This window comes from Podarcis liolepis (genome assembly GCF_965112155.1).
Source record: "Podarcis liolepis genome assembly, chromosome: 3".
Classification (NCBI taxonomy): domain Eukaryota; kingdom Metazoa; phylum Chordata; class Lepidosauria; order Squamata; family Lacertidae; genus Podarcis; species Podarcis liolepis.
The window spans coordinates 102,437,281-102,460,439 of NC_139557.1; the positions used below are offsets into that span (position 1 = coordinate 102,437,281).

The window sequence follows — 23,159 nt, forward strand, 5'->3', positions numbered from 1 at the left end:
CTGTGGCTGCCCTTCTTGCATCACGAACAAGAGAAGCCCAAGGACAAGGAGTCATATAGCCTGTTCGATAATCTGAGCTGGGTCAAAACAGCTTTGATCTCCATCATCATAAATAAACCAAGCATAGAACCGAGCCCAAATATTCTCAACGCTTCCTCAACCTTTCCATGGACCACCTGACTGGGCCTAGCGGGTCACCAGTGGATGACAGACCACTGTGCCCGCATGATACATGGCACAAATGCAAATGTAATGTGTGAAATGCTTTTCGAGAAAAGCAGCAAGAGAGCAAGCTAACCAAAGCTTTTATTACTTGTTTATTTTCTATGGAGGTTTATCCGATGAGCTAATGTTTGGCTACTAATGTTTGTGTAATTGCATCCTGGTCCCACCTTGTTACATAAAATAGATCACGGTTTCTAGCTGTTCTGTTCATTCCCTCACATAAAACTTGCTCTAGTAATTCGTCGTGGTTTAACAATCAGTTGCTCTTCCCTTGGAACTCTGGGAATTTGTAGCTCTGAAAGGGGAATAGTAGCTGTCCCTTAAGCACTCTTAGTACCCTTAACAAACTAGAGTGCCCAGAATTCTTTGGAGGAAGCCATTATTGTTTAATGTGGTGTCATAGTGCTTTAAATACATAGATATACACCATACAGTTAAAGCACATCCAGCACACATTGAAAGCATATGACTTCTCCCAAAGAACTCTGAGAGGTGTAACTTCCCCCTCAAGGAGTTACAATTTCTAGCATCATTAACCAATTACAGTTCCCATCATTCTTTGGGGAAAGTTATGTGCTTTAAATGTGCATTGAATGTGCTTTGAATGTATCGCGTGTGCCCATTTTGTTCTCCGCTCAGTTTGATGACACGGAGTTCCCAGTCATGTGGAAGATTATTGTCCAAACTGAACATGGTTATTATCCCCCTTCAGACATTTGGCACGCAGCTTGAGAGAGGAGCTGCCATGCACGAGGAACACCTGAAGAGGGCTACACTTGATGCAGAAAGCACCAGATTTAAAGCAGCGTCTTTTCCTATCTCACATACATGGGATCCTATGAAAATTTCACTCACTGTAGTGCCAGGTAACACCAGAGAAAATCTACCCTTCTGACAAATGGCTGGAATGATAGCGGGTCACTTAACAGGGCTGAAATGAATTTATTTATTTAATATTACGTTTATAGGGAGTCCAAGGTCACAGGCACAACAAACCTGTTACATTAGGCTGAAAGGCTGCAGCGGTTAAATTGTTGACAGGAAGTTCCTTGAAGAACGAGCATGTTCACCTCACAGCTAGGGAAAGGTTGGGTCCAGGGACACCTAGAAAACCTCACAGCTTAAAAAGCAGTTTAAAAAACAATGTGGCTTTGGCCTCTATAAAAATAGAAGTGTTCAAGGGATACACATATCACAAAGCAGTTGATAACATACTGTGGGAACATATACCGAGGGAGCCGCAGATGGCCTTGGCTCCCTCATACATGTCCAGTGTGTTTGGAGATGTACAGACCTCTCCTTATCTATATAGAGGGGAAAACAGGACTCCTGAGTGTATGCATGAATTATTATTATTTGGCTGCCCTATACCCGCAGGTCTCTGGGCAGTTCGCAAGATAAAATCACAATATAAAAACACAAAATACATAATCAAAATAAAAACAAAAGCAACCCAAGGCCACATTTATGCCATACGTTTAAAGCACTGTGATACCACTTTAAACAGTTATGGCTTCCCCCAAAGAATTATGGGAGTTGCCTAAGGATGCTCCTGCTGCCCCCACAGAACTACAACCCCCAGGTTGTTAAACCACTCTGTGAGGGGTGTAGGGGTCTCCCGACAACTCTCAGCACCCTTTACAAACTACAGCTCCCCGAATTCTTTGGGGGAAGCCATGACTGTTTAAAGTGGGATCATAGCACTTTAAATATATGTCGTGAATATGGCCTCAACCATCATGCTGTTCACTTTCACCTCTGGCCCTGCTCACCATTGCACGTGGCCCCCAGAAGGCTCCCTATGAGGGGCAGCAGCTCTCAAGATGGAGAAGGTTCCCAAGCTCTGCTGTAAGGCTTTGATTCTGTGCACATTTACTCGAGAGTATGGACCGCTGAACTCAGCAGGACTGACTTCCAGCTAAACACACTGCAAGCAAATTGTTCATAGGATGTCCACGTGTCATATGCCAATGATTTGTTTTATTTGCTTGCTCATTTGTTCGTTTAATTTGTATACTGCCCTTCATCTATAGATACAGTATAAAAGCACATAATACATAATAAAAAAACAAGAGTTTATTATTAAATAAATAAATAAACCAAACTATTACTAAATAAATAAGCTAATATCCCACCCTTCCTACCGAAGGCGTCCAGGGCAGCAAGCACCAAAATGATAAAGCAATTTAAAATAAAATAAAAACGTTTAAAAACAGTTGCATCACATGCCCTCGCAGCTAATGATTTCAAGCCATTAAATGCCTTGCTGAACAGGATTGTCTTTAAGTCAACTCCTGAGTCTTAATAATGAGAAAGTCTGATGTGCCTAACCAGGGAGGGCATCCCACAAATGGGGACCCATCACTGAGGAGGCCCCGTCATGGGTCAACACCAACCAGGGCTGGTGCAGTATACAAACAGGCCCAGCCCAGTGAATAAGAGGGGAAAGTTTGCAACTAGGTTTGTTTTCATAGAATTAAAGCAGCTGTGTTTTGTTCAGCTCTGACTCCTGTACCATAATCCAATTTGAACAGGTAACCTTTGGATTGTTCAGAATACTTATTATTGGCCTCTGCCCCTGTGCCCCAGTTGACCGCACCCATAATCCTCATACAGCTCAAAGGTAATTCTGTGCATTCTTATGCTTTTTATTACTTCCTGTACACCAGTGTAATTACTCCTTTCAGGATGACATGCACAGGAATATCTTTCACTCATTCACAATTATCCTGGTAGCAAATGCTAAGGGCTTGTTTCTGAAGATGCAGCAATTTGATTTTGCATCTGTCTTTCCGTAAGGTCCCGGGTCTGGTTACAACAATATAATTATGCAATCAAACACAAAGCATTTTGTCTTTCCGTAAGGTCCTGGGTCTGGTTACAAAAATATAATTATGCAATCAAACACAAAGCATTTTTGTGATCATAAATATATAGACATTTGATTGATATACTGTATGACGTAATACCGTTTAATACATGAGAGCCTTAGACTAGGACTTGGGAAACCAAGGTTCAAATCGCCACTCAGCCAGGAAGCTTACTGCCTTGAGGCTCACTGCCTCTCAGCCAAACCTACCTCAGAGGGTTGTTATAGAGATAAAATTTATGCCCCCTTGAATGCCTTGGATAGAAAGGTGAGATATAAATGCAATAAATAGCAGGTGGCGCTGTGGGTTAAACCACAGAGCCTAGGATTTGCTGATCAGAAGGTCGGCGGTTCAAATCCCCGCGACGGGGTGAGCTCCCATTGCTCGGTCCCTGCTCCTGCCAACCTAGCAGTTTGAAGCACATCAAGGTGCAAGTAGATCAATAGGTACCGCTCCGGCGGGAAGGTAAACGGCATTTCTGTGTGCTGCTCTGGTTCGCCAGAAGCAGCTTAGTCATGCTGGCCACATGACCCGGAAGCTGTACACTGGCTCCCTCAGCCAATAAAGCGAAATGAGCACCGCAACCCCAGAGTCGGTCACGACTGGACCTAATGGTCAGGGGTCCCTTTACCTTTACTAAGTGTGTGTGTGTGTGTGTGTGTGTGAGAGAGAGAGAGAGAGAGAGAGAGAGAGAGAGAGAGAATCCTGCATGGTGTAATGGTTAGAGGGTTGGACTACAACTCAGAAGACTCAGGGTTCAAGTCCCCACTCAGGCATGAAGCTCATTGGCTGACCTTCTGTCTCTCAGCCTTGGCTACCTCACAGGGTTGTTGTGAGTACAAAAATTGAGGAGTATCGGGGGAGCCAAGTAAATTGCTATGCGGTTCTGTGGCAAAAGGTTGGATATCAAGGTAATAACATAGCAATCTACCCGTTCTCCAGGCACAGAGGTCTGCAGCAAATCAGGGTTGCACGTCATGAAATGAAACCATTTCCACAACTCATGCAGGAAAGAGATTTATATCAAGGTGGAAACCTTTAATGTAACTCTCCTAACAGTGCCAAGAGTGCTGTGGGGTTCTCCGCCTGCCCACCCGTACAACCACAGACAGCCCAGGCCTACAGGAAATGAATATTAAGATGACCAGCATAATACAAGTCATTTGCCAGGGTGGTCCATAATCCCGGCTTCCTGTGGGCAGCTGAAGCTTCAAACAGAGCCCCACACCCCGAGCCCAGTTGCAGCGTAAAGATTTCACACACATGTCATTTCAGCATGTCGTGTTGTTTATTTTAATATATTTTGCTCGAGCAAAACACCTCTTTTACAAGAGTGCCCTGACAGCAGTATAAAATGAATGCCTCTCTTGGGGAACAATGGTTTCTTTAGATCTTGCTTTCAAGTAATATATTTTCTGCAACATGGGCCCCCTATACACAATGGAATAGCACTGGTGCAACTGAACACCACCAGTGGGTTTCTTTTCTTTTAAAAAAATAATGCTTTAAACATCAGTATAGCAATGGGGAAAAGGTATTATTCGGCGAGTTAATGCAACACCAATCACAAAGAGCAAGGGTGGGGTATCTGTGTGTCCCCCAAATGTTATCAGACTCCAACTCCCATCAGTCCCAGCCAGCATGGCCAATGATCAAGGATGATGGGAGCTGAACCCCAACATTTTGCATACGGGTAGCCAACGTGGTGCTATCCAGATGTTGCTGATCCATGTTGGCTGATGGGAGTTGGAGTCCAGTGACATGTGGAAAGCGATATGTTAGCTACCACGGATTTAGGGGGGGGGCACAGATTTCCCACCCTGGTGTTGGATCATAAATACAAGGCACAGTGCAATGCAGAAGCCAATTATGCTCTTCCTCGTGCCTACTTCCATAGGAAGATGAGAAGAAGGTTCAATGGTGGGCAGTACGAGAGAGACTGAGGAAGTGGAGATGCCCTCTAGAAGATATTGAGCAATCATCACCACTTCCACCAGGAGATCACATTCTGGAGACCACATGTATTTCCAGAGAAGACCACTAGCTCTGTACACAGGGATAACGACCTCAATATTAGTCCTAAATATTAGATATAGATGCCTTTTGTTTCGAAAAAAGAGAAGTGCCTGTTTATCTTGTGTGGCCATACAGTATTCTAATTCTTTTTGAGATTTAGGAATGGTGGAGACCATGAAGGGGGACAAAATTCAGAGGAAGGTTTAGTGCAGGGATAGACAATGTGGTGTTTTGAAGGAGCGTTTCACCCCCATCATCCAGCCCGGACACTGAGGTCCAGCTCTGAGGGCCTTCTCATTGTTCCCTCACTGCGAGAAGTGAGGTTACAGGGAACCAGGCAGAGGGCCTTCTCGGTAGTGGCGCCCGCCCTGTGGAATGCCCTCCCATCAGATGTCAACAAAATAAACAACCATCTGACATTTAGAAGACATCTGAAGGCAGCCCTGCTTGGAAAGTTTTTAATGTTTGGTGTTTTACTGTGTTTTTAATATTCTGTTGGGAGCCGCCCAGAGTGGCTGGGGAAACCCAGCCAGATGGGCAGGGTATAAATAATAACATTATTATTATAAATTATTATTATTCTCCAGATGTGGTGCACTGCAACTCCCTAAGCCCCAGCCAATTTGGGCAGTGGACAAGGATGGTGGGAGTTGTAGTCTGAAACATCTGGCGAGCGCCACCTTGGCTATTCCTGGTTTATTGTAACATATAGTTTAGTCTTGAGCATATGGATGCGAGGATATGGGTACCCTTTGTGAATAGGTGGCCTACAACTGTATTATCTGAGGAGGTAAATGATGCCTTCAAGATTCTATAGCTTGTCAGTGGTTACAGCTTTGGGACATCATTTTCAAACTCTGCCTGAGGCTAGATACAGAAGACACTGCCTAACACAGAGCCAGGCCACTGGTCTTGCGCTGAGGGGCTGTGGGGATTCAGACAGAGGGTCTCTCCCACCGCTACCTGGAGATGCTGGGGACTGAATCTAGGAGAAAAGCAGATGTTCTGCCACTGATGAGCTACAGATTTTGAAAAAGCCAAACTGTGACTTTGTCTCTCATGCCTGCGAATCATTAATTCAGCTTTAGGCTGGTCAGAATTGTGCCAGGGCTTCAGAAGGAGTAAACACTGAAAAGAGAAAAACACCAGACAGCCCCAATTAGATAAATCCCTGAAGCAAAGAAGGAGGGGAGGAAGGTCATTGTTTTCTCTTGTTGCTGGCACAATGCATCACAGTGTGGAGCTAAAATTGCTATTTTGATGCATTTGCTTGTGACTGTGCTGGATTTCCTAGGCTCGGAGCACTGATTGCTTTGCATTTTTAAATAATCTTCCCACAATAGCTGTCTTCTCCCCCCTTCCCTTCGTCCCTCTTCCCCAATGAAACCCTAGAGCACCCCTGACATTCAAGAGCGGTGCCACCACATTTATTACACCTACAGACTTTGAAGTCTGCCAAAGGTCAGCATGAAAAAGAAGAACTGGGCCGGCATTATCATTCATAATCTGGGGCAGCAGGGGCTGCTTGCCTCAGAAGGGGCACCCCCCTCAAAGGGAAGCATGTTGGCACGCTTGCGGAGCGCCAGTTAAGGGCCTCCCCGCTGCCTGAGCCCTGCAGCTCTCCAGCGACAGATATTTCGAAACGTATTCTCCAAAAACATTGCAGTGTCAGTTACAACTTGCCATGCCAGGCGGACAAAACAAACACAACAGGTGTGAGCTGTGAAAGCAAAGGGCACGGCTGGCAGAATACAAGTGTATCCTGGCATATGGAAGCTGCGGTTAGCCTAGCTCAGGGGGAAGGGATGGCTGATGCAGATGTTGGCACCACTCTGCGTGGCCAATGGTCAGGGATTATGGGAGCTGTAATCCAACAACATTACATTCCTTTCTTTTTTATTATTATTTTTAATGTCTTTTTATTAAATATTTTCTTGATTTACAAAAGTATGTACAATGGCTCTCTCTCGTATTTTCCCCCCATGTAACATTTTTACGAATCAGTTTTATTTGTTGAGACATTAGGAAGAAAAGGGAGAAAGAGGTGGGGGGGAGATGGGGGTTGGGGTTGGGTGACGATGTTTCTATTTTAATTAATATATGTGTGGGGTTTTGTGTCAGCGTCCCTTGTGTGGGTTTTCTGCTATTCACTTGTGTTTCTTTGGTGGTGAGAGAGGTTGGGCTTGGCCTAGGGTGTGGTTGTTCATTTGTGGTTGGCTGTGGTGGTCTTTGTTTTCATGTATGAGTGGGGTGGGTGGGTGTTTTGGATCAGGTTAGCCATATTGATTTGTATGTTGTTGGTGGATTTTTGTCGTTGTCTTGTTGGGCTGTGTGTGTGATAAAGGGGAGCCATACTGGGGTGAAGGCGTCTTCTTCTATTTGTCCCCGTGTCAGTTTCAGTTTATTGGTTAATTTTTTCTAGTAAGGTTGTTTTCCGTACTATTTGGTACTATTGGTCCATGCTTACTCCTGACAGGTCTCTCCAGTGTCTGGTTATGATGTTTCTGGATGCTGAAAGTAGGTTGGTTATGAGTTCTTTGTGGTGTGAGTGGGCTTTATTGTCTTGGAAGATGTAAGGCCAATTCAGGGGTGATTTCTAATACTTGCTTGGTTATTTTACATATTTCTCATATGGTTGATGTCCAGAAAGTTGGATTTTGGGGCACTCAGATGGGCAGGGGAAGAAGAAGGAGGAGGAGGAGGAGGAGGAGGAGGAGGAGGAGGAGAAGAAGAAGAAGAAGAAGAAGAAGAAGAAGAAGAAGAAGAAGAAGAAGGAGGGGAGCAGGGAAAATCGATGTATTTTACCACATTTCTCACATTTTACCAGCAGCAGCAACAACAACAATTTATACCCCACTCATCTGGCTGGGTTTCCCCAGCCACTCTGGGCGGCTCCCAACAGAATATTAGAAACATGATAAAACATCAAATATTAAAAACTTCAGATATCTTCTAAAAGTCAGATAGTTGACTTTTAGTTGATCCCCTATCTTCTCACTGTTCTCAGAACGGTTTAACAATCAGCTACTCTTCCCAGGGAGCTCTGAGAATTGTAGATATGTGAAGAGTACAAGGTCTCCTAAAAACATGCAGCACTTTTTTAAAAAAACAAAAAAACTACAGTTCCCAAGACTTTTGGGGCGAAGTTGTGATTGTTTGAAATGGTACAATAGCGCTTAAATGTATGGTTCAAGAATACCATTTGTTTATTGTTGGTACAGATAGGATCACTGTACCTGAAACTTTACCTTCCCTCATAAATTTCACACTAATCCCTATCATGACAGAACATCTTTGAGGTTTACTCACCTACAAAGGTTAGGAAAGTGGTTCTTCGAGTGATGGCCTTTCCTGTGGTTGTTCTCTCGTTTTGGAGTTTCTTCTTTTTACTCACCTCTTAAGGCACCCAGCAAAGGAACCTCTTCAAACCAGCCACCGATGGCTCAGGTTGCAGTTGTGATCTCGTTTATACCCGTCCACTTACTCAGCTTGGCTTTTTTGAGTTTGGCTTTTGGACTGCCATAAATATTTTCCCACCTTTTTATTTGCTTTAGGGGTTTTCTTTTGTGCCAGTGTGCCTCTTTATCATGGGTAGGCAAACTAAGGCCTGGGGGCTGGATCCGGCCCAATCACCCTCTAAATCCGGTCCATGCATGGTCCAGGAATCAGCGTGTTTTTACATGAGTAGAATGTGTCCTTTTATTTAAAATTCATCTCTGGGTTATTTGTGGGGCATGGGAATTTGTTTATTATTTTTTTCAAAATATAGTCCGGCCCCCCACAAGGTCTGAGGGACAGTGGACTGGCCCCCTGCTGGAAAAGTTTGCTGACCCCTGCTCTTTATCATACAGTGGTACCTCACGTTAAGAACTTAATTCGTTCTGGAGGTCCATTCTTAACCTGAAACTGTTCTTAACCTGAGGTACCACTTTAGCTAATGGGGCCTCCCACTGCTGCCACGCTGCCGCCGCCGCACAATTTCTGTTCTCATCCTGAAGCAAAGTTCTTAACCCAAAGTACTATTTCTGGGTTAGCGGAGTCTGTAACCTGAAGCATTTGTAACCCGAGGTACCACTGTATTTGCTGCTTTATTTCGTTCGTGACACCTTTGATGTTTTTTATGAACATCAGTTAAGCTGCCATGAACACCACAGACATATATATATATATCTGGTGGAAAGGTTGCACACAACTTTGTACAAAAAAAGTAAATAAATATCCTCATGGCACTCTTTCATCTCTGCATGATTCAAGTTTACTGCTTGAGTAATTTGTACCCAGGTGAGCTGTAGGAACAGGGCCGCCTTAAGCATATCCAGCGCCGTGGTGCAAAGCTCCCTCCGGCGCCCCCCAGCCCCCATTTTCCAGAGTTTTTTAGGGAGGACAGCACTTCTGGAGGAGGCGGGCAGCGGCTGGAGGGCGGCTCCTCCAACGGGGAAGAGGCAGAGGCTGGACACTGTGCCTCCCGGCTCAGTTGGCCGCTTCATGCTGCAGTGGCCGCGGCAGACGGAGGCTCCAGGCGCAGTGTTGCTTTGGCGCGGCGCAGCGGAGGCGGGCAGGAGCAGCGAGCTGATGCCGGGAGGCACCACATCCAGCCTCCACCTCTTCCCTGGCGCCCTCCAGAACTTGGTGCCCCGGCGCCCCATGCCACTAGCCTCTATGGGTAAGACGCCCCTGTGAAGGAACAGGGGTGAAGTTGCTGCTGTAGAGGTTTAGCTGCCTCATGGATGTGTAATTTTATTTTGCTCAACAGCACCATTTCAGATATTGGTCGTCCCCTGGCGACAACCCTTTCCCAGAATCTGCAGCTTCCTTCCATGTGGCCCTCCTGGCAGCAGCAGTAATGGTCAGTGGCGGTTGGCGGCAAATGCATTTTGAATTTCCCTCGGTGATCCAGTGTGGTGCTTTTCTGGTGCATTGAGAAAACAGGAGAAATGGGCAAGAGGATAGGCTGAATCAGGGCCGGGCCAGCTGTTAGGGAAGATGAGGCCACTGCCTCAGGTGGCAGAAGCCTCTCAAGTAGCACATCCCCAGCTGCCCAGCCCCGCCACCCACACCAATTTTGGCCCAGATCACCATCTGCACTTATGGAGGTGGCGCTTCTCACAGCGGGGCATGTGGCAAAGGCAGAGCAGGTGGTGGGCAGAAGGAGGTGGTAGGTAGTGATGGGAGCCGTGGCAGTGGCAGGGCAAAGAGGAACTTCCCATTCGTTCTTAAGTGGCAAAAGAGGATCTGCCACCCCAAATACTCAGCAGGCCTCAGCAGTGTGGCTGCCCTGCATTCAGATTTCAATTTAGGAAAAATATAGGAATTTGCCTTGAACCAAGTCAGATCGGTAGCTCAGTATTGCGGACACTGGCTGGCAGTGGCTCCCCACGGTTTCAGAGGCTGCGGAGTTCAGGAACCCTCCCTGAAGATACCAGGGATTGATCCTGCGATCTTTTGCATGCAAAGCAGATGCTGAACCACTGAGCTATCGCTGTTCCCCTTCAATTTAGGAACTGCATGATTGAAATAATAATGATAATAATAATAATAATAATAATAATGGCAGCTGCCCCATATTTAAAGCAAAAAACATCATGTGCATACAGGACCAGGAAGATAGATCCAATGCTTAGCGGTAAGAATAGAATCCCCTTTTAACATTCTCCATGAAGGCCTGCTAAATCCTGCTGAGCCTCCAGCTCTACTGAAGTCCTACATCAAGCCCTTGCTAAAGTCAACAAAGACTTGTTTGTTTCAGTTTTATTAGCTGCCTTTATTTCTGTGGTGTAACGTGATTAAAGAACATAAACTTTGTTGGAGGAGAGAAGAAAAATATGTTGGAAATATAGTGAGGCTTGAGGAAGAAGCAACATTCATAAACATGTTTTTAATCAGCGAAACCCAGAAGTAACCCGTTCCAGTACTTCCAGGTCCATAACCCGAAAACGCGCAACCCGCAGCGTTCGCAACCCAAGGTATGACTGTATTTGTATTTTGCATTTTTTAGCCTTTAAAAACAAAATGGTTTATGTAATCCTTTCCTGCCTGGTTGCCTACAGTCAGTTCTTACTCACCACAGGTGACCAAAGTGGGCATGCACAAACTTAGCTTAAATTCCATAGAGTCGTAGAATTGTAGAGTTGGAACCCTGAGGGTCATCCAGTCCAACCCCCTGCAATGCAGGAATCTCAGCTAAAGCACCAATGACAGATAGCTATCCAACTTCTGCTTAAGAACCTCCATTGAAGCCCACCACCTCCCACGGAAGACTGTTTTACTGTCAGAAAGTTCTTCCTGGGGTTTAGTTCTGCCCGGACACTGAGGTCCAGTGCCCAGGGCCATCTGGCAGTTCCCTCACTGCGAGAAGCCAAGTTACACCAGATGTCAAAAAGAACAACAACTACCAGACTTTTAGAAGACATCTGAAGGCAGCCCTGTTTAGGGAAGCTTTTAATGTTTGGTGGACTACTGTATTTTAATATTTTGTTGGAAGCCACCCACAGTGGCTAGGGAAACCCAGCCAGATGGGCGGGGTATAAATTATTATTATTATTATTATTATTATTATTATTATTATTATTATTATGTTGTTGTTGTTGTTGTTGTTGTTGTTGTTGTTGTTGTTGTTGTTGTTGTTGTTGTTGTTGTTGGAATCTCCTTTCTTGTAAGTTGAAGCCATCAGTTTGCATTGTTGGATAGAGCAAATTGCAGTTGGCCAACATAGTAGTACAGTAATAGGAAGGTATAGAAATATTGAAAATAACTAAACAAATATTTTGAATGCGTTCTTTATTCAAATGAGTGAATTCACCTTGGTCCCATCTGCCAATTTTTGAAAAGAAATGGTGGTGAATCTTCCCAGAGCTTGTGGTCCTCATGATCCATGACGCAAAACACATCCATATATCATGCAGATATGCACATAATCAAAGCGCATAGGATAACGATTCCTTAAGAACAGCCCTAAGCACCTCACTATGAAATGTAATTAGTCAAGTTACATATTTAATTCCTCTTATTCTCATTGCATGCCTTCCATTACCTTCTTCTTTGCATCTTACATTATTCTTTTGTTATTGTCATTGAATTGTGCTGCTTGGTCATTTAAGGGCTTAAAGTAGCCACCCCCGCACTGCTGTCCTCCAGCTGTTTTGGACTGACGTCATAGGCCCAAGACGGGGAAGGCTGATTTAAACTTGTTGTTGTTGTTGTTGTTGTTTAGTTGTTTAGTCGTGTCCGACTCTTTGTGACCCCATGGACCACAGCACGCCAGGCACTCCTGTCTTCCAGTGCCTCCCGCAGTTTGGTCAGACTCATGTTAGTAGCTTCGAGAACACTGTCCTACTATCTCGTCCTCTGTTGTCCCCTTCTCCTTGCGCCCTCAGTGATTTAAACCAGCAACAGCAGAAATGCTCCTAATGCACAAGCTACTGCCTTTTTTAATTCACAGATTACCACTTTCACAATAGATTGCAAGCCCGACCAACAGCATTCCTCAGGGTCGGCTCAAGACATTTTGGCACCTGAGGTGAACCACAAAATGGCTTCCACCACCACCAGGGAAGAAGGAATGAGTGAAGATCTACATAAGAGAAAAGGTGGGAATAAAGATCAACATTGGGAACAAGGAGGGAGGGAGGAATCAAATCATCATTACTTGATGACTGAAGGGGGACTTTGGCAATATGGTGCCCTGAGGGAGGACAAAATTTGGTGCCCCCTCCCCAATATTTCTTATTTCCACAGTCTTTTCTTTTGGTTGTTTTTAATGGATCTTCTCAGTAGGTGCCATGATGATGATAGTTATGATGATGATTTTGCACCCTACCAGCTCAGTGTCCTGTATCAGGGAACCACCTGCACCACCCTAAATCTGGCGCTGGCATGAATCTGGCCTAGCTGAGGTACTCTTGCTTCCTGGCAGAGCACATCCTGAAGTTTCCGGCAGCCAATCAGAAGCCACGCGTTGGTTTCTGAATGTTTTGGAAGTCGAGCAGACTTCTGGAATGGATTCCATTTGACTTCCAAGGTACGACTGTATTTCAGTTACTTAGAATGAAATGGTATTATTAATAATACTTATTATCACCATCATCCCCTTCAAAATGCCATGTCATTGTTCACTTTTCTTCATCGGTAACTGCTCTGGCCTTCAGAAAAGCTGCAATTTGACAGAATCAAATTCACAAAGAAAGCACTGTGAGAAAAAACCATCCAGAGCAAACCTACCATCAGTGCAGACCCTAAAGCAGTCTGGCAACAAAAGCGGAATCCAACATGCAGGCCAAATTGATAGGCAGAAAACACTACCCAGACCTCTTAACCACAAGCTGCTGATACCAGACTTGATGCCTGGAGTTTACAACGGTCAAGGGAGCCATGTGTTGCGCACCGACACAGTTGCTGCTCTTAATTCTTCTGGCACAGAGTCCCCAAAGGACACATATAGCCTGTAACCAAGAAAGTGTTTAGTGTCTAGTTAGGGCTGAAAACTGATAGGCACACACAACGTTGGGTGCCAGCCATTTGCTTCTTGGGAAAGAAGGAATGATAAATTTGGGAACTACTAAGTGGAAGATATCTGCTACGGCTGTGTACACACCATACATTTAAAGCATACAGGCACTTTAAAGAATCCTGGGAACTATAGTTCACACACACACACCCCACAGAGCTGCATTTCCCAGCACCCTTAACAAACTACGGTTCGCAGGATCCTTTGGGGAGGGGAGATGAGCTTTAGATTTTGGTGTGTACACAGCCTGCATGTCTCAAGTTTGTGCTGGTCGGAGGTATGAGAAGACAAGTCCTTGCTTCCAACTCATGGATAATATTTCCCTCATTGACAGGACCTGTCCGTACTGTCGGTTGGCATGAAGTAAAGAGGTGAAGCGGGCAGGCTTCTTATTTTCCATGACATGAAGGACCAGAAGGGAGACCAGGACTCTGCTGGGTGAGGGGAAGCATGGTGGCATGAGAAGAAATGTACAACAAAACATATTTTTTGTTTTGCCCTGTGTCCAGGGCAGCTGTCTACCAGCTCCACCTGGTACGCAGGCTGAGACCCTACCTGCCCACGGACTGTCTCACCAGAGTGGTGCATGCTCTAGTTATCTCCCGCTTGGACTACTGCAATGCACTCTACGTGGGGCTACCTTTAAATGTGACCTGGAAACTACAACTAATCCAGAATGCGGCAGCTAGACTGGTGACTGGGGGCGGCCGCCGAGACCACATAACACTGGTCTTGAAAGACCTACATTGGCTCCCAGTACGTTTCCAAGCACAATTCACAATTTACGGAAGTCATTTCTGATTTGATCCCAGAACATCCTGTTTTTTCCCTTAGGAAGGCCCTAATTTCCAGCGGAGGAATGTTGGAGGGTATGGGATTGGCAGGACAAGCGGAAGTGGAGACAAGCCGTAGGACTTTCCCGTTCCAACATTTTAAGGTAGCATTCGGTTTTATGATAAATGTTATACGGTGGTACCTTGGTTTAAGAACAATCCAGTTTAAGAACGATTTGGTTTACAAACTCCGCAAAACTGGAAATTGTGTCTTGGTTTGAGAACTTTACCTCAGTCTAAGAATGTAATCCAAACGGTGGAAGGTTACCAGCAGCGTGAGGCCTCTTTAGGGAAAGCACGCCTCAGTTTAAGAACGATTTTAGTTCAAGAATGGACTTCCGGAATGGATTAAGTTCGTAAACCAAGGTTTTGGGTTTTTTTTTAAAAAAAAAGAAAAAAGAAAAAGCATTTTTATTTGGTATTATAGGTCAGGACATTAATAGGCAAGATGTTAAATTGTTTTTATATGCAACAACTGTGGCAAGAGTATTGTTAGCCCAGAAATGGAAACATGAAGAAATTCCGATGAAAGAAGAATGGCAGATGAAATTAATGGACTGTGCAGAATTGAAAAAAATGACAGGAAGGACTCGAAACCTGCGGGACCAGAGATTTACAGAAGATTGGAAGAAGTATATGAATTACTTCAAGAGCAACTGTAATCAACAAATTACCCTCGTAGGACTATAAGAAGTTTTGTAAGAAGAAACATACGAAGTGTTACAAAGTAGAAAAAGATAAATGAAATGTAATAGGGAAAATAAGAAATGCATACTAAGAGATTAGATTGGAAAATTTTCCGACAGGATTGATGGAAGTAAAAAAAAAATGGAATAAGATGTAAAAGTATGTTTAATTACTGTTGAAAATGATATTAAAAAAACTAATAAAAATTTATATAAAAATAAAAATAAAAAAGTTTGTAAACCGAGATACCACTGTATTGTTTTATCACCTTGTTTTTCTGTGGATTGCTTTTATGCACATTGCTTGGAAATGCAAATGATTAAGCAGGTTATAGAGGCCTTAAACAAACAAACAAACAAACAGGCACCACTCTGTTTATCTCAAGATGCAAGCCTATGAAGGCCACGTTTCACCAGAATCCAGGCAATATCCTATGCTTCCCAATCTCTGTATTTCTAAAGCAATTGGCATATAGTGAGTGGAACAGTTTATAAAGTAATGATGGATGGCTGTTTCCTCCTGTAAACAAATGGCTCTATCTTCATCTTTGCCTCCCAGGGAATCAATTCACAGGTGGTTTGGCAGGTTGCAGCATCCTTAAAGGTAAGGTGGGGGGGGGGAATATATCTCTGCGTAAATTGGAAGCTTGTTGAAACTTTATACGACATTGTCTTTGCAACCAGCTGTAATGTTAAAGTCCCTGTATGGTTGTTCTCAAGCCATAATAACAATTCTGGTAACAAGCAACTGGCTGCTTCACAATCCCATTATCAGAGAACTGGAAGTGGAACCACAATGTTCAAATTAATTACAGTAATGGCATCATCATCTCCTTGGAATTAATAGAGGGTTTTAGGGAATGGGGGGGGGGCAGAATTACTTAGGAAGAGATTTCTCCTTCTGAGAGCAAAATGCTACAGACTTTTGTTGTTTGAGACTATTGCCACTCTCTGTTGTTTCACTGCTGAAAACTTCTGTAGATCAGTCAATGGAAGAACCATGGTTGGAGTGAAAGTTTCTGCTTCATTATATCCCAGTCTGTTTCCAGTCTGGCCTCCTGTTTGTGTACTTGGTACTGCAATCTTGCTCTGAGCCCTGCGGGTGGGATAGACCAGCACTCGGATCAGGGCAACAGCGCATGTCTCCTCAGCAGTAAACTCCATCCAGTTCAGTGGGGCTTACTCTGAGTTAAGCATGCAGGATGACTACCCAAACACTGTAAATACAACCCTTGGGGATGTTTCTAATTTGATAAAACAGGGTTAATATGTAGGAACCAAAGATCAGGGGCACATGCAAGTCCTGCAAATTCTTGTTAATTCTGTTTCTCATCAGATGCGAAGCTAACAGATGAAAGGTTTTCTTTAAAAAAATGTGTTTACAAACACTTGGTCAGATTTGATTAAACCACAGTACCAAGACTAAACAAAAAGCAATCTGTAACACAGACCCGTGTCACGGAGATATCCTTGAAGCATTGCCTATTTGGAGTGGACAGCACATGAAGCTTACCATTCACTACCATTGATCCCATTAGTTTAATGCCGTAGAACAATGTGACCAAGTGTATGCAAAGAATGGCTATAGGGTTGGAGGGGAAGGTTAACTGGGATCTCCATGCGAAATAAGTCCAAGAGCCAGACTGATGTAGTGCATACTGGTTGGACCTGGGTTCAAATTCCTGTTCAGTCCTGGAGCTCATTGGGTGACGTCCTTGGGCTACTCCTAACCTGCCTCACCGGATTGTTGTGAAGATAAACCCTGTTGCCACGAGCTTTAGGTGATAGACTGAGGAATACCTATGCCTTGTGAAATAGCTGCATGAAACACAGTCTGGACTAGACTTATGCATGTTCTGTGATACTGCGCATGTAGTTAAATGCTCTCTTTACTCGTGAACGTGTAAATAAAATAAATGCAATTTTAATTCAATACGTTTTATACATAGGGGTTTCATTGAACTTCACTCTGTTTGATTGTGGCCATTGCATTTACCATTATTACCTATCTGAAAAGTAACACTTCTCTTTAAGCTACAATATCATAATTCTTGGGGGAAAGAAATAAAAGAAATGTTCACATTACACTATGCATGTGTTTTGGAAAATTTGGCAGAAAAAATGCCAAGGACCATGTGAATTCAAGGAATTAATAGTTTTGGAAGGTACCCCAACCAACGGCCATCTAGTCCAACCCTGAAATGGAATCAGTTTATTTTTCGGAGGGGGTGAAATGGAACTGGAATGAATTCCTTTTTACAATGAACTTTCCAAGCACTAGGTCCACGAGATGGAGGATGCCCACCATTGATAGAGGCATTCACTCCTTTCCAATTATTATTATTATTATTATTATTATTATTATTATTATTATTATTATTATTATTATTATTATTCCCCTTTCCCCCCAGATGGGACCCAATGCAGCTTACAGATAAAATTAAGAACTGCCAAAAACATTCAAAAAACAATAATTAAAAAGCAGTTAAACATTGATAGAATTAAAACTGTAAACATCTATAAAATCTATTAAACCCACACCAGTAATTCCAATAGAAATAGCATGCCACCAGCCCTTTCGATTGAAAGCAGTCAGTTCCCCCAAAGCCTTTTGGAACACAAAAGTCTTTGCCTGCCGGTGGAAGGGCAGCAAACAGGGAGCCAATCTAGTTTCTCGGGGGAGGAAGTTCTAAAGTCTAAGAGAGCAATCACCGAAAGGTCTGCACAGATATGAAAGCAGTACCTTTCCTCATCTTGCAAAAGTGGACATGTGATTTAGCTCTGCCTCTCAAGGAGGGGATGCTATTTGTCAAAAAATTGTTTCTCGGGGGTGGGGGGAGGTCAACCCACGAAAGAGCTTCAACAATTCAGGAAACTGATCTTTCACTCTTTGAGCTTCCTTGGGCATTCTAGCTGTTTAGTTAGCTTCAGTGCTGCCTGGAAAAAATATACACAAGATTCCTTTTATGACGTTTGTGGTTGCAAAAGAGTTGCACAGACGTTGGTACATATCAAAGCATTGTTTTATAGCAGCCATTCAGGATCTCACTTTATGTTTGTAGGGGGCGGGTTAGTTATTATTGTCTTGCGGTTAAGCTTATGTGGGTTTAGATTTGACTTGACTTTAGAATTTATGTGTACATATGGGAATGAAAAATGCCAGTGTATAGTGAAAACTGCCCTGTTTACTCATACCTTCCCAACAAGGCTAAGATGCAAACAACGTCATGATGAGCGAAGGGGTCTAAACAGTATTTGGGTTTAAATTTCTATGGTTACTCACCTTGGGACCCTTCAAACAAGGTGCAAAAGAATTTCAGTTAATAATATAAAATGAGAACTACTTGGAAGTCCATGCCCTTTCATCTGGAAACCCTTTGCCTTAGAAGACTACATCATCTTTGCTGGTCATGGTTGCTACGTGGAAAAGGAGATGCACTCAGTACCTGTTGAATGGCACTCATCTTATGCAGGCCTGCACAATATTTTACCCACCAAACTGAATGCAGACCATCATCCATGTATAGGATTGCACCCCAGAATGCTAAATCAAGAGGACATCCAGACCGGTTTGTTGAGCTTTCATGCTGATTTCTTTGCAGGGAGATTATATGACATTGATATTTATTCTGATTTGTCTGTGGGGCAGTTAGATGATGCTGCATCAAGCCAGGTGTTATCCCACATTTTCCAGTCCATTTTCTCATCACTTTCCTTATTGCAAAAGGTCCCGTCTTCTGGGCTTGTGCTAAACTTCCCAGGCAACTGTATTTCCATCTCCTGAAATTGGTGGTATGAGATTGAATCCCATGCCACAAAACAATGACATTCTGAAAGTATCCCCAGACTCAGAAGAACAGGTAAGGTGGTGCAGGAAGGTGACTAAATTCCACCGCAGGCAAAATCTAACCCCCCGGCTTGCCTGGAAGGAAAACAACAAATGCTTTTTTGTGGCAATGGGTTTATCGCTGATCTTTCCCCTTTTTGTTCTTCCACTTCCAAGTCTCCCACGTGCAAACACTCGCAGCTGTCTGAGGGAAGGTTTTAGTATGGCCTCATTATTGCAGGCTGGCTGCATCACACATAATACCTTTATGAGGTTTCCAACACACACACACACCCTTTTTATTGCCGCTACAAAGCTATAACCAGATGACGCAGCTTTTTGTCACCTAATGTGCTGTTAAACTACTCTTCAAAGCTTCCAAGCCGCACCAAACTCTCCAATATTGTCCTGGCTCCCGCCCAGACCACGATGACCGAGGCTCTTCCTTGAGAGTAAGGAAGAGATTTTTATTGAGGCAGAGAAGAGCTATAGGCTCAACAGCAGGTAATGTACTGCTACAGTCAGACTAAATGACAGGAAAGATGAGTCTAACTGGATTGGGAGCAGCGGTCCACGTTTAAGGAGTCCCTGATCAGGGCATAGAGTTCAGAACTGCATGGATAGTTCAACTGGTTAGAGCGTGGTGCTGATAATGCCAAGGTTACAAGTTTGATCAACTGCATGTTATTGCAGGAGTTGGACTGGATGAGCCTCAGGGTCCCTTCCAACTCTACATTTCTATGATTCTATGGAAGCAATGGAGTTGTCCCAATGAGTGGGCATGCCCACCCACCAAGCTTTTAAAGACGGGTCAAGGCTAGCTAGCTCATTCATGAGACTCTCATGCCTTGCAAACCTGTTGCACATGCAGCTGCTCGCTATAATTGGGACAATGTGTCTGTTCCTGGGTGACCAGGGTACCCTTCAGGCTCCTGTCCCTCCACCCTTAGCAGTTGGGTTATGACCCCTTTGGATCCTGTTGCGGCACTCCTTTCCCCTAGAAGGAAGAGGAGAAATGGGAGTGCAGTTTCCCCAGCTGAGGCAGCCAAATTCTGGAAGAGGGAAGTGCCCCCTTGCCAATGGCGAAGGATGATGGGAGTTGTAGTTCAACATCCAGAGGGCCAAAGGTCCCCCAACCTGCCATGCTGGTTGCGGTGGAAAGGACTTTCCTTCCTGTATATTTGAAGGAGCATCTCCACTCCCATTGTTCAGCCCAGACACTGAGGCCCAGCTCCAAAGGCCTTCTGGTGGAGGGCAGAGGGCCTTCTCAGTAGTGGCTCCCGCCCTGTGGAACACCCTCCTCTCAGGTGTCAAGGAAATAAACAACTATCTGACTTTTAGAAGACACCTGAAGGAAGTTTTTAATGTTTGATACTTTGCTGTGTTTGATGTTTTAATTTGCTGGAAGCCGCCCAAAGTGGCTGGGGCAGCCCAGTCAGATGGGCCGCATATAAATAAAAAATAATTATCATTATCATTATTCCTCTGCGGCAAGCATGGAAATGAAGAGAGCTGATGGAGGAGGGATGGAATAATCTGCTGCTGCCCCTCCACCTGGCTGGATAGTAGCTTGCACAGAATTATTTGATGGACTCGCCTGCATGAGACTCCTGGCCACTCACTGCTATCAGGCAAGTTGTTCATTCAGGGGTGTGGAACCATTCTCCAGGCCGAGGGACACATTCTCTTCTGCACAACCTTCCAGGGGTCACAAGCTAGTCATAGACTGCCTCTCCTTATATAAACTGTCCCGGACTCTGTGTTCATCATCTGTCTTTATGTGCCCCCTCTACATGAGGTCAGGAGAGCAGGCCTTCTCTGCAGTGGCTCCCCATTTACGGAATGCTCTCCCCAGGGAGGTTCGCCTGGCATCTTCATTATATATTTTTAGGCGCCAGGCGAAAATGTTCCTCTTTTACTAGGCCTTTGGCTGATTAATATTCTACAGCATTTTGTGTCTGTGGGAAGGGGAGGCGTGTTATTGTTTTGCCGTTTGGTTTTAATGATTTACTTGTTTTTATCCTGTATTTTGGGACGCGGGTGGCGCTGTGGGTAAAACCTCAGCGCCTAGGACTTGCCGATCGTCAGGTCGGCGGTTCGAATCCCCGCGGCGGGGTGCGCTCCCATTGCTCGGTCCCAGCGCCTGCCAACCTAGCAGTTCGAAAGCACCCCCGGGTGCAAGTAGATAAATAGGGACCGCTTACTAGCGGGAAGGTAAACGGCCTTTCCGTGTGCTGCGCTGGCTAGCCAGATGTAGCTTGTCACGCTGGCCACGTGACCCGGAAGTGTCTGCGGACAGCGCTGGCCCCCAGCCTCTTAAGTGAGATGGGCGCACAACCCTAGAGTCGGACACGACTGGCCCGTACGGGCAGGGGTACCTTTACCTTTACCTTTATCCTGTATTTTATTCTGTGAACTGCCCTGAGATCTTACAGTGAAGGCAGGTATATAAATCTTAAGAAAATAATAATAAATAAATAAGTGGGCAGATTTCAGTGCAGATTTCAGTGCAGATTTTAACCTTTCTACAAAAGGCTAGTTTCTTCATACTTAAGCACTCCCTCTCTGTTCTCCATCAGAGTTCAAGGACCCATTCCAGCCAGGCAAAAACAGCCAAGGAGGCTGCAAAGCCAGGCCAGTAGAAGGGTTGGCTGGGGAGGGGGGTGGAGTGGCCTGCAGAGAGCCCTGGGGGCCAGAGAAGAGAGGTCTAGACATTAAGATCTTAGGCCTAAGGTTCCTCACCCTTCTATTAAAGACAAGCCTGCAACAATGGTCAGATGCGTAAGGTGGGATGGAAGGACTGGGTGTAGGATCTAGGTGGTGACAAGGGATATCTTGACCTTGCCTAACTTTGCAAATGTGGCTGATTTCCACAGAGCCATTTGCTCACACTAATTCCAGTGTCGCACTGCCAGCGCCTTTTCGCCTTCATGTGCAAGTTTGTACACCCAGACGGGATACAGCAGCAAACTTTCGCTTTGATGTCCAGCCTGCCCAATATGTATTTAAATATTTAGCCAGGCAACAAACTGCCACATAAATGTTGATATTCACGTACATCCACCTCAGAAAAGTGCTTACTTTTGAAGGGGAATATTGCTAAAAAAAATCTCCCCCGCCTGTCAAAAGCTGTTTACTGCCGACTCTTAAGTATGAAGGGAAGCAGCCCAGTTGATAGTAAATTATATTATTTCTTCCTCCTCCTGTTATTTTTCCTCTGATGTCCTTGCTCTGTTTGGCTTTAACCCGTTGCAGAAGATGTTTACATAAAGCAGGAAAAAATAAATGGTCCAAATTAGACAAATATGAGGAGTAACGCCTGTCCGAGGCCAGGCCAGGAGGGAGGCTTAGGCTTCCAAATCAAAGCATATGGCGTCCAAACCTGCATCGTGAAGAAGCTGGAGTTGACTAAACCGCACAAAGTGTTCTGTACACACAGAGACGATTACAAATGACTGCACTGTGTTGGGCGAAGGATGGCTTTGCAGCTGGGTGTGTTTAATGCCTCTCATTTACGCATGCCTGACACTCGGCCAAGGATTCCTATATGCACCAAGCTGTCAGTCCCTCGCAGGTCACGTGACTGCCTGTGGACGGATGATTCACATGGGAAGCCTCGAAAGCCCAGCGCAGTTAAACAAACAGGCCCATGTGTCTAGTCATTAAGATGTGCTTGTGAAACATGATTCTGGCATGACCGACACTAAATGGAGCTTTAAATCTGCCCTCGGTTCCTCTTTCCGCCGTTCCACGCTGCCTTCTTGGGCCGAAAGAATTGTTCTTCCACAGAATGCTTTGGGGTTTCAAATCGTCTCTCTTAGAACACCACAAAGCTCCCACTGTGGTATTCAGTGACATCATTCGCACACATCCATGCCTTTTTGGGTGTTTTTTTTTACTAGGCTTTCCAGGTGTTTCTCTACAGGGGTTTGGTTCAGACATTCAGACAAGTCTGCAGGCAAAGACTGTCTTGGTTTAATTGGATGTGGGGGACCACATTAGGGGCTGGTGAGTCAGTCACAAATGCTGTCGGTATCGTAAGTAAGAAATACAGTACATATCGCTCTTTTCACAACGTTTCCTCCCGTCCTGGTTTTAAATTATTTTTGCTGTTGTGCTCATAGCATGCTGGTTTTGGGTTGTTGTCGGGGTTTTTCCTGTTTGCTGTTGTGTAAAAATTGGTTTGGTGCTTTACTGTTT

General features: G+C 44.6%; 1 long non-coding RNA gene across 3 annotated transcripts; it reads left to right on the forward strand.

Annotated features, from left to right (window-relative positions):
- Nucleotides 1–10,532: 10,532 nt before the first annotated feature.
- LOC310702865 lies at nt 10,533–17,183 on the forward strand. 3 transcript variants are annotated; one of them, XR_014523719.1, is made up of 5 exons: nt 10,533–11,074; nt 12,550–12,697; nt 13,949–14,052; nt 14,449–14,551; nt 15,693–17,183. It is a non-coding gene; the product is annotated as an uncharacterized lncRNA (long non-coding RNA). The 3 variants fall into 3 exon arrangements; XR_014523721.1 differs by lacking the exon at nt 15,693–17,183 and adding an exon at nt 14,875–15,272; XR_014523720.1 differs by lacking the exon at nt 15,693–17,183 and having other exon boundaries at nt 14,449–15,272.
- Nucleotides 17,184–23,159: the final 5,976 nt, after the last annotated feature.